At 41.2% G+C, this 11,743-nt stretch overlaps 1 protein-coding gene and 1 long non-coding RNA gene across 6 annotated transcripts in view; one reads left to right on the forward strand and one right to left on the reverse strand.

Moving 5' to 3' along the window:
• LOC100122176 (parathyroid hormone/parathyroid hormone-related peptide receptor) overlaps positions 1 to 11,743 on the reverse strand; it is a 63,053-nt gene that overhangs the window by 49,575 nt on the left and 1,735 nt on the right. The window lies entirely within an intron of this gene.
• Positions 1,758 to 3,076, forward strand: LOC116416205. Its single transcript, XR_004226729.2, has 5 exons — positions 1,758 to 2,078; positions 2,169 to 2,213; positions 2,300 to 2,536; positions 2,632 to 2,790; positions 2,868 to 3,076. It is a non-coding gene; the product is annotated as an uncharacterized LOC116416205 (long non-coding RNA).

Here is an 11,743-nt window from a genome sequence, read left to right on the forward strand (position 1 = left end):
TTGACACAACTGTGTCGTAGGTTACAGGAAGATAATTTATTTAATAACGAAATAAAAACTGCATCGCAAGTTTGTACTGTTCTGCAATGTGCCAGTAAAAAAAAATCAAGAATATAACCAACTGCAAATTAAGAGACTGATGTGTAAAAAGTATCAGTTGAGTAACAAAGCTCCTGATAACATTGTTTTTTTGAAAGAAGGCATTATAGTGCAAATTACTAATATTTACAGTAAAACTGATACTAATGACATCAATAAAATATATATCAGTGGCAACAAAATAAGTATCATCGATGCTGCTCTGAACTATTCGTCTAATTCTTCAGTATTGCATATGTACAAAGTTAGGATCAATAATAATTCTGAAAAAGTTAATACTGTTATTAGCAACGTTGACTGTAAAATGGTCCTATTAACTATCAAGGAACTAGCTGAAGATGAGGGTGAATCGTATGTTATTCCTATGCTACATACAGATTGAACATTAATAAGAATTTTAATAAATAAAATAATAAAAAAATGATTTGTCACTGTATTTATAAGCTTGATAAGTAACTCTAACGATTTTCCTAACCTATAAACGAGTTTATACTATATGTATTAAAATACAATCTGAGTAGATTTTTTTTGTGACTATGGCCAAGTGACAATGCCGTTAAAAAAATATCAATGATCAACATTTGAAGCATAGAATACTAATAAAAAAGAATTGTACGGCTACAAAATCAGGGCCTGATTTGTGCCGTAACATCAATCTAGATGCGCGCGCAACATTTTCGTTTATAAGCCCTGCACAGCACTTGAGCCAATGTTTGAAATTAAGTTTTCTACGAAAAATCTTATTTTGTCAAAGAGCAGTATTTCCAGATAAGTTATTGCATGGCCAGCACTAGACGAGAGAAGAGGTGTACTGCACAAAAAAGCTGTAAAATATATAATTTTAACATTGTCTGCAAAGATTATCATCAATTAAGGTAATACACAGTTTATTGTAAAAATTTTGAACATTTGAACAAAATTTTTGATTAATTTGACTATTATAACCTATTAATACTGCTGGTATTTTTATACTTACAAGTTCAATAATTAAACATTTTTGTTTCAGATGGATGAGGACACGCAAATTGTTTTAAAAGATTTCCTTGTTGCCGAAATACCAAAAAGACAACCAGGTATAACAAATTCATTCAGAATTACAGTACCAGCGCAGTATATTATGGCAAATCTCGATACGGATGAGTTTTTTGTAAGAATGTTGCAACCACCCTTCAACAGTCAAGATGACACAGCTACGCTTAAACAATTCTTGACAGATAGTCATTCGATACCCCCTGATAATTGGCCACTGTTCAAATGCTTAATTATTTACCAAGCTGGTGAGTATGATTTATTTTAAAGTTTTTACTCTGATTCTTATATCACTATAAATCATTGTTTTCAGATACTTTTAACGAGGCAGAAAGTAACATAAGTACCAAGAAACCACATGTTATTGGCAAACGTCCAAGTGAAATGTTAGAACACAAGAGGATTATAGACGTACAACAAAGTTTGGTAGATGTACCATTATTAGATGGTAATAGATAGATATGTATCTTATTATGCATCATAAGCATATTATGCTCTATTAATAATTTAAAACATTATTCTTTTAGGTATCAATATACCGGATTTGCAACTCAATAAAGAGACTTTGGAAACAGACCAGTTACTCGAACCCAATGAAGAACACCTACTCTGCAAGGCTCACTGTTAGCCGAAGAAATTTCTGTCACGAATGATGAACACCGGATGCAGTAAACGAACAACCCTCTCCAGTGACGAAAGACAGTTCACTACAAGAAAGCTCCCAGACAAAACCTCCAGCCATACTAACACCTTTACCTGCCCTACTGGACTCTCCATCTCCAACTAGAGCAACGTCTTCACCTGCTCTACTGGACACTGCACCTCCAGCTACACTAACGCCTGCCCCTCAGGACTCTCCAGCTTCTGTGCAAGCATCTTTAACTACTAAAAAAGATCTTTGGCCAAAGTATCAAAGAATTCACTCGAGGATCAAGCTGATCCATTAGCTGGTATGTACAGAGTACCAATGATTAATTTAAACCATGGAACTTGAACTACTCGTATATAAATTTCAATTTAAAATACTCATTCTTTTGCAGGGTTCTTGAAATCTTTTAGTAAAAATATAAAGGAGCAACTATCAGGTAAGATCTATACGTATAAGTCAGTTTGCTGTGCTATAATAGTTTTTATTTCAACCAAACTAATTATTTAATATGCTTACTTTTAGCTATGAAGACTACTCTTTCAACAAAAATTAATGCATTAGATGTCAAACTAATAGTTATGCAAAAGGATGTAGATGAGATTAAGACTTTTATAATGGAATCAAGACAAATGACAAAAAATAAAAGATTAGTGGCATTTCAAACTTGAAAAGTTACGATGCACACCATTTTCCTATGTCATCCATGGAAAACTTTGACAACTTCGACAGTGATCTAGAAGGTCAATGTTCGATGCTTTAGTAAGTATAATAATAAATGTTTAATATTCTTTAAAACCTTTCAAGTTAATTCGTAAAATTAAAACTTATTAATGTATATTTCATTTTGCTTTTAGCAACAACATCTTCTTTGTACGACTAACACAAGTTATGATTTAATGAAAATCATTACCAGCATTTTTAAAACATTTCTGTCAAGAGATGTAATAATGTCGTTTACAGCCCAAAAAAAAAGCAAGGATAAAAGGATACAAAATTCTTTAGATGTATAAAAGGTAATGATTTTTTAAAAATTATTTTTTGTTTAACTCTTTACATTATTTTCTTAACATTTTATATTATTAATTAATAGAATCGCTAATGCAAGCTTTTGATAAAAAAAAGTGATCGACGATTCGACGCTCCCGACCACAATTGGAGCTGTCATCAATAACTCCTACGACTGGAATGGCTACAGAAGCAAGAGGCAGAGGATAGACGCAGTTTAACCCTAGAATCTCGTATATTAAATTACTTTTTTTGAACTAACTAACTTTGTATTTTTTAAATAAAAATCATTCATAGTGCTATTTTTAATTAATTCTATTTGTATTTACTTCTATTAATTATTTTTATAAATCTTAAGAGTTTCCCATTAGTAATTTCAAAATAATAATTACTTCAGGCGACCCTTATCAGGACCGGATCCGGTCCTGAATCTGAAGTTGGATATCAATGCAACATCAGGCATCTGATCAGGCCCGTGCTCGCGCCGCGTGAGACGCCGTATACGGCCCGGTTCCGGTGCCAGATCAGGTCCAGACAATTATTGTCAGGCACCTGATCCGGCCCTACTTAGCGCCGTAGGTCTATTTCCAGTCGGGGCGCTACGGCGCGAAATTCAAAATTCACCCTCCCGCTCTTACATAACCCGAACAAGTAGCTATATGTATATACTACTCCCCGTTTCCACTAATCCCGGGAACATATGCGCGCGACGAATATCCCTTGAACAAACAGGGAGTTCGCCGAACCGAGAGTGTAATATAATAAGGGTAGCACACACATGACACGGCTTAAGCGTGTACTCGCTTGAATCCCGAGAGTGATCGACGCGGGAGACTTTCGACTCGGCCGCGAAGTGTTATATATACGTTAAACTCGCCCGCCCAGACGGTCGAGAACTAGTTAATTAATGCGGATTGCGTGCGCATGTGTGTAGAGGAACCGAGTCCTGGAAACGGATGGTTGCAGGCGCCGGCCTTTATTTGAATAGGTCTCCGTGAATTTCTTGCTCGCGGGTATGCACCGGGCTAACCCAATCAGGGGAGGAACGGATCATCCTGTGGAGCTTGAATCGGGCATAAAAATTCCAATCACGGGGACGATTCTCAAAATTACTCTTCCGTATACAATAATAATACACGAAGGAATGAAAAATCCGCAGAAAAATTTTCTATTTCGAAGCATCCACCCCCGTCCCCAGTGTGTGCGCGTGTATAAATAGCTCCATCCCTCAGACTGCTCGAAATCCCTGCGATTGTGCGTATCTCAGCCCCTCCGACTTCCCAAACAATCCCGAAAACACGCAGCTCTCTCACTGCCGAGGAAAAAAGGCTCGTGCCTTATCTGAAAAATCGTTTCCGACGCTACTGCTGCTGCTGCAGCACAGAGCATCGTAGCTCTCCTCTCGCAGTATATATATATATATATATATATATATATATATAGTGTAAATATAGTCCGGCATATCTTCGAGCGGCTCTAGAAAAATCGCGAGCTATTTCTCACGCGAGTATAGGAGCGCAAGGCTAAACGGATTGCATTATAGACGGAGGCTCTCAACGATCTGCAGCAGCGCGAGAGTATGTTGGGCGAGATGCTGATGGAACTATTAATGTGCTTTGCAGAAGGTGCGCATCCACTATGTCATCGGGATCAAGGAGTTTAAATATAGATGCTCTGTGCAGCGCTAGCCCCGCCGAGAGAGTAGGTGCGCGCGGGATTGAGGTTATCGATGTAAGTGGTGAGAGAGAGAGAGAGAGAGAGAGGCGATGCGTGTGTCTGAGAGCTATGAGCTGGCTGTTTGCGCGGGGGAGGAATGTCTCTCGATAAGGTATTTTAAAATAAGTTTCTATATAAACTCGCACGTGCGTGCAGGCCGTATGCGATCGCAGATTTATCCAGTGTATTTACAGGCGAGTTTAAGACGATTTCGTTTCTTTGCAGTGTGTATACGGATTAAAAAGTAGCGCACAAGCCCGCCGCCGAGAGGCATGATCCTTTGTGGGAAAGCAACATTGTATGGGCGCATTATGCGCTATACCGATGCGAACCAATGTGCGCGAGACGGAGGCGGACTGCCTACGCATGACACTGTGTACACGTGAAACTGTGCTGCAGGTACTGCAGTGTACATTTGTAGAGACGATATGATCGGATCATTCTGTATAACTGAGGTTCGTTCGAATTCGCTGCGCACATGAGCATCCAACAATGTCTTGTTGTAGTATGAAGTATTCGGTTTTGTGATGATTTTATTATATCTTCTGAGAAATCAAGAAATTCTTCGCGTATAGTATCATTGAAAACAAACAATATCACCAAATAAATAAAGAGCTAGCCTACAGCTATGGAACCACAGTTAATTGAAGCTCAACGGAAGCGTTAATTTGCTGAAACACATACAATCATCAAGCCTCACGAATCTCTCGGTACAACCGCACACATCCATTTCGATCGTGTACACAGATCCAGCCAAAGCATTATGCAAAAAGCGTCCGCAAACATCCCTAACAAGCAGTGCAGCCATCGGAGTGGAAGCCTCCCTCGTATAACTTCAAAGGCCTGTTCCATCTCAATCCATATCCGGGGCGTAATCCACCAGCACACCACTACGGCTAATTCCCCAAACGAAGCTCCGAGAGACGTCCCAGTCAGCGTCCACGGAGACCCGTTGTCACGCAACTTTGTCGCTCGGCCAAGTTCATCGACACCCCCTATCGCGCGTTTTACTCACATCAGGCACGGATACGGCCTGTCCGCTCTATACCGGGCATCGATTTTTTCGTTCGTCCGAACAGGGTTTGCTGACGCAGCTCTCGTCCACTACTCTCGTTTTTTTACTATGTATAGCGTTGATGGCGAGTAGGTACTTTCGCGGTTGATCGAGGGGTTGGAGGCGAATTTCGGGAGCGAGTAATGAAGCGTAAAATTGGCCATGCAGGCGAGGATCGAGGTTCATTGGATCTCGATCAATTTTTAATCGAATTTCCTGCTCGCACGTGATTAGCTCTCTACTTATGCGCAGGCTACGTGTTCACACGCGAGATGATTCATCTCTCGAAGCTAAACCGAAGCATGATTCCATATTTATTCTATATGCAGAGTGCTCGCCCCTCGAGAGCAGCAAGATTTTTACGTTCGCACAGGGAAGAGAGATGGCAAATCCGCGGAACTGCACTTTTCCCGCTGCTCTCTTCTATTTTTCAAAGGAATAATTTAAGCTCAACGAGTCGCGGGCGTACGCAAGAGAAAGATTACCAGAAACGCTGAGTCAGGGAGACCTTTACATTCGAGAAGTCGGAGATGTATAACTCTCTCAAAAGCCACCGCCGCGAGATTTTTCATTCAAACTGTATATACAGTTTAGTTACGACGAGTAACAAAGATGTACGCACGACAGTAACGTCAAAAATCCTCATCACCACCGGCCGAGAAGCCCATTATGACATAGCCCTGCCGCAGAGTCACTTCATCTCACTTTGCTTCTACGAAACCCACACTCCGCAGCAGTAGAAGCGCTGCCTATATTTATGTGTATGTAGGTATACACAGCGTCCAGAGACTAAGTGGCCCACTACTCTCTCTCTCTCTCTCTCTCTCTCTCTCTCTCTCTCTCTCTCTCTCTCTCTCTCTCTCGTGCGCGCGCGGCGCATAACTTACCCCACGGCCGATCAAAAATCCGCCCGAGGCGGCAGCGCATGCAAATGCTTACGTGCAATACGTATATACCACAGTGAAACATATACGGGGCGAACACGTTTCGTGTGTACAGTCGCTCCGCAGCCTAGTTTTCAACTTGTTCGACGCCGGTACACAGACGATGCTGACGTTATATGCGCGAGCGGATTTTTCGGAAATTTATGCTTTTCCTTTCCTCTTGCGCGTATGATCTCTATATACGTATACCGCGACTCTTTGTGTTTTCGCATCTGGGCCGTGTCATTATAACCGTAAAAGGAATGGCTATTATCGAAAACGTTATACACCCGATCATTATATGATGCATGCGCGGAGGCAAGTACGTGTACAAGGGCGCGTATTTTCTCGATGCGCTGCACACTCCAGGCCAATTTATAATATGTACCTCGCTGCTGGCGCGCAAGTAACGGAATATTCATAGCGATCGAGGCGAATTTTCGAGCCCTTAAATTTTTACGCTTCGATGACACAGCAGTCATAGCGCGGCTACTTCTCTAATGAAAAGTAAGCCTCCAATCATATACGCCGATGTATCCCTTCCATCTGCGCCGTCATCGCCGTAGCGCAGCCGGACTCGTACTACTGGCGGCGTCTCCGCACTTTGTCTCTATTACCGCGCACACACACGGAAGACGATCGTCGCCACGGTGGCGCCTTCAATTTTTCATGCGCCTCTCGCGTCCCCTCCTCCCCCTTCCCGCGTTTTGTTCTCGTATTCTATCTGCGCAGTTCTATACTGCCTTTTCTATATTGTTTTATCAGCGAGAGAAGGCGCGCATCGGGCCTGACTATGAATATTGAAGTGGGTACAGCGCGCGAGGGCGAGGAGCGTGTAAGAACTTATGTAGATTTCAGGGGCTTTCGGTCGGGGTAAAGACACATAGTAGACGGAGTTTTATACGCCGGCTCTTGGAGTGCGGGCTTGATAAGGGTGCGAAGTATGCCGAGGGATTTGCCGAGTTCTTCTCGCTCTCTCGAGATTAGCTTTGATTTTGCCGAGGCGGCTCGTTAATCATTTAGAGGACTTTTCTAACCCTCCGAAACGCGCCGACAAACTTGATTTTTAATTCAATATATAATATTTCGCTTCGTGTGTACACTCGGATGAGCATCAGTGCGGAAAAATCAACGCAAAGTGTCTCGATTTCTTACGGCGTATACAAGACAAATACAAGCTCTCCAAGTACGCGCGAGAGGCGGAAAGCCGAATTTACTTAGCCCCAACGAGGGAAGCGGTAGCAGCTTACTAGTGCAGCGCCGGTTAATTGGATGTGCCCCCCGCGCTCACGTAGGTAATGAAGATAAACGTTCCAACCCCTCTCCCCCCGCGGAATTCTAATCTGCACGCGCGCAACACGCCGTCATTAAACCAAAAGTGCGCGCGCGACGGTCGCTCGACGTGTGCTCTCCCGTTAACGAGAGAGTTACACATGCGCTGCAGCGGTATAGCGCAACGAGCGATGAGGTCAGAAGCGAGATTGAAAATGAAAGAGCGACGCCGGTTTCGTTAAGCTCTCTCGCTATGGAAGAGAAGGAATGTTTATTCGGCAGTCTTGCTTTGAAGCTTTTTATTCGAGATGCTGCATCAGTCAGCTGGAGAAGGGAGGGGGGGGGGCTCAATGGGAATCCGTCTCGCAGGTTCAATCAATTTTTTGTGCTCTGCGCGCTGCGAGTTTTGTGCAGTGTCACGGACGAGCTTTGGGCAGACCACCGGCGACTCTCCAAGCGAGCGGAGCTTCGATATTTTGGGATAATAAATACAGTGACACCGAACTTCCCTGCCTCTTCTCTCTCCTCGTGTACGCCCATTCTTCCGTCACAGCAGATGTTGTACATAATACACAGTGTAAATGTGTACGTTTATGTAATCAAGTTTATGCGAAGAGGAATATTTAATTATTGTACAGAGAATGGTCGGATTTTCAATGATTAATCGATGTTATCTACGTACTAAATACTACAAATCAACGAATTCAGAATGTACGCTCTTTAGGGAAGTATAATTCTAATTATGCGAGAGTTAAAATTAAATTCAGAGGCGCAAAACAAAGCAGGCTGCTTTGAAACAACAAGGGATGGTTTCAATACACTCTATAATAATATATATATAGGAATTTACTATATAAACTATACTGCTGTTTGTACAGTAATAAAGTTTTACGCAGCAGAATATCGTTTACGCCTGCACTGAACGCCATGACGACCAGATATATCTGATGGCTCGTGATCAATTGCTCATTACTTATATTACAACGCAAAGTCGTGATTTTCAAAAACATCGAAATTTCATCTATTGCTTTATTCCACTGAGAAAAAAATGTTAAAGTAACAATATTAGTCTCGCTGCGTAACATAAATTGGATAAAATATTGCGCGCGCCATATGGATATATCTCAACAACTGTAATTGTGATAAAAGAGAGCCAATGAAAAAGTAGCAAATTCCCGAAAAAGACGGAATTAAATCCCGTCTACGCTCGGGAAACGTTATGCGCAAGAGCGCACCTCCCCAATTGGATTTCATCGCTCTCTTCGAAGTGTAGTCGTGTACTCGAATTCGCGTCACCCAACGAACTTTTCACCCATTGTTCTCGCGTGCCCGTTACACGTAGACAGCTTTAACAGCAAACAAAAAACAGACAGGTAAGAAATGTTTCGAATCGATGGAAGGTCTCGTTTGTCCCGGTTTTCCATAATTGAAATTTACTTCATACAAAGTTTTTCAAAACCTGCACCTATGGAAAACCTTTTCGTCGCCGCGAGTGAGAATTCTGTGAAATGCGAAATCCAGGTCAAGAGATATATAATCTATTTTGTAATAAAATGTGTGAGATAATATACCTGTGCGTGTTACAGGTATAGCAATAAATCAATTGAGTGATAATTTATGTCCGTAATAACGAAAAGAAGTATCGAATCAATCACTGTTATACGGCTCTCTGTATTAATCGATAGTAATCATTAAAATTTCTACACAGCGGCAAAAACTAAAACTTCAATCGAAATCTACGCGTTATCTAATAGCGTTACTACTACCCTACAGATCTACAGATCGAGGTTCGATTGTGACAATCGTAGCCTATCTAGACTTTTTCGCGCTTCGAGATTCCGCGAACTTGAGAAAAAGGGAGCACCGTTACGCGGCACATTTTTCGCGAAAACAACAATCAACAGTGGCGATTCGAAGTTATCGCTGGAAAGGATCTTATCGCCGATAGTTTAGTATATATACACGCATAAAACGCTGAACGGCTGAGCCGATAAGCCGTGATTGTCTTCTTAATTAATAAGCTATTGGAGTAGCTTATACAGCCGATATAGATACATACATAAAATAAGCTCTGGCGCACTGAGAAAAGTTGCTTCGACGTTTTTAACGCCGATTGTTTTGCCTGAAGGTTTTGTCTGGAAGAATTTTTATAAAAAAGTGCACTTATAAACTCATATCCTTAACGATACACATCGAAAATTAAATAACGAAACAACTATTTTTTCGCGCAACGACGATACGCGCGCAGACACTACTGCATTCTTTTACTATAAGAGCAAAAATAAATGTTTGCTCTAAGCTAAGGCAGCGAGGCGGCTCTCAATGACGACCTTCGTACTGTGTGTTCCCTGATTGAAAAGCCATATAGCTAGATATGCGCGTATAAAGAGTTATCCAAATACACGCGCGAGAGTTAGTTGCGCAATGATTTTTTTATTATTATTATTTATTCGCCTTGATTAAATGAAAAGCGGCGCAAGGCGTTTCGGAAAAGTTTTATCAAGGCTCTCTGTTTCATATTCATCGAGATCTGTGTGTACTGTGCGCTGCGTACCGCGCGCATAAACACCGACTCCAACGCATATTACATGCGCGTAAACTCGTAATTCTATTTCCGTAAAAAAAATGGTTGGTAACAGTAACAAAGCGCTTGGCAAAATACGCACCAACTATATTTCTGGTTAACCTTACCAATAATTTAATGAATGTTACCAAAAAAGCAGGTAACTTACCAATCTTTTTTTATTGTACTTTTGGTGTACTTTGTTACTGTTACCAACCTTTTTTTTTTTTTTTTTCATGTAGTTATACCAATATTCGAGTCTCAGGCTCTACCGTAGTAAACGTTTACCTCAAAACAAAAAGTCCTTCAAGCAATATGTCAATCTTCAATTAGAGCTGAAGCCGTCACATAAACATCAGCGAGAAAAAAAGCGCAAAAGTCGAGTTTGCACTTTTCATCCGCCCGCAACCCACCGCCGGCAGCGTGTTATTAGATAAAGAAAAATCATCGTCCGTCAGCACAGCTATAGCACTGCACATCGAGCGCGTATTATTTACCTAGCGTTTCTCACGAAAAAAAGGCGCAAGTCGTCCGAGCCTGTGAGCGTACGAGAAACCTCTGCTCGAGAGAAAAGATAAGAGCTCATTGGCTTTAGATTAGATACATGTGTATGTGTGTGTGTGTGTGTGTGTATAAGAGAGCTCGAGATCATTGCGATCGATTTATCAGTTCCTTGCGTGTACGTTTGTTTCCTTTATTTTCTGGCGGCTTTATCTCGCGCGGACCACCATTGACTATAAGTATTAGCGAGGGAATTTCCAACGGGGAGTATAAGCTTAATGCAATTAATCGATCACCGGGCCATTGACGAGTAGTTCGATTTGTTCTGCTTTTATCTCGCGTTATTTATCGAATCATATCCGGATAGTATAGCATTTTATTAGTCACTGCCGCGGTGCCAGTTAATATCATCGGCGACGACGCACATCGTCGTGTGTATCCACGTGTAATTTTTGAAATGCATTGATGCTTAATTGCACGAGCGGTAATTAATCGTCGCAGATACATTTGCATTGTTTCGCAAATGCGTATACACTTTAGCTAATGAGCTGGGAGGAACAATTTTTTCAAGCGAATGATGTATTTATTAAACAAAGCTTCACGTGCTTCGCGTACAGAAATAGTTGACAAAAGTGGATTAGTATATAATGTATTTGTAGAAATATATGATTGAAAATAAGTATATAGATTGTTCGCCAAAAATAATGTCTTTCTCAGAAAGATTTAACCCTATTATTTATACAGCACTCATATAAAATATACGGTATTATATAAAGCGAAATTGTTGGTGTCTTTGCCTTGCGCGATTGGGAAGGGGCATACCGTATATTGCGATAAAATCAATATACTTCATGGCTAATATTGGATTGTGATTTTTACAGATTATTTGATAACAATATATTGTCTTCCGCATCAGGTATAGAATCGTGCGT

The sequence above is a fragment of the Nasonia vitripennis genome, chromosome 1 (genome assembly GCF_009193385.2).
Source record: "Nasonia vitripennis strain AsymCx chromosome 1, Nvit_psr_1.1, whole genome shotgun sequence".
In the NCBI taxonomy this organism is placed as follows: domain Eukaryota; kingdom Metazoa; phylum Arthropoda; class Insecta; order Hymenoptera; family Pteromalidae; genus Nasonia; species Nasonia vitripennis.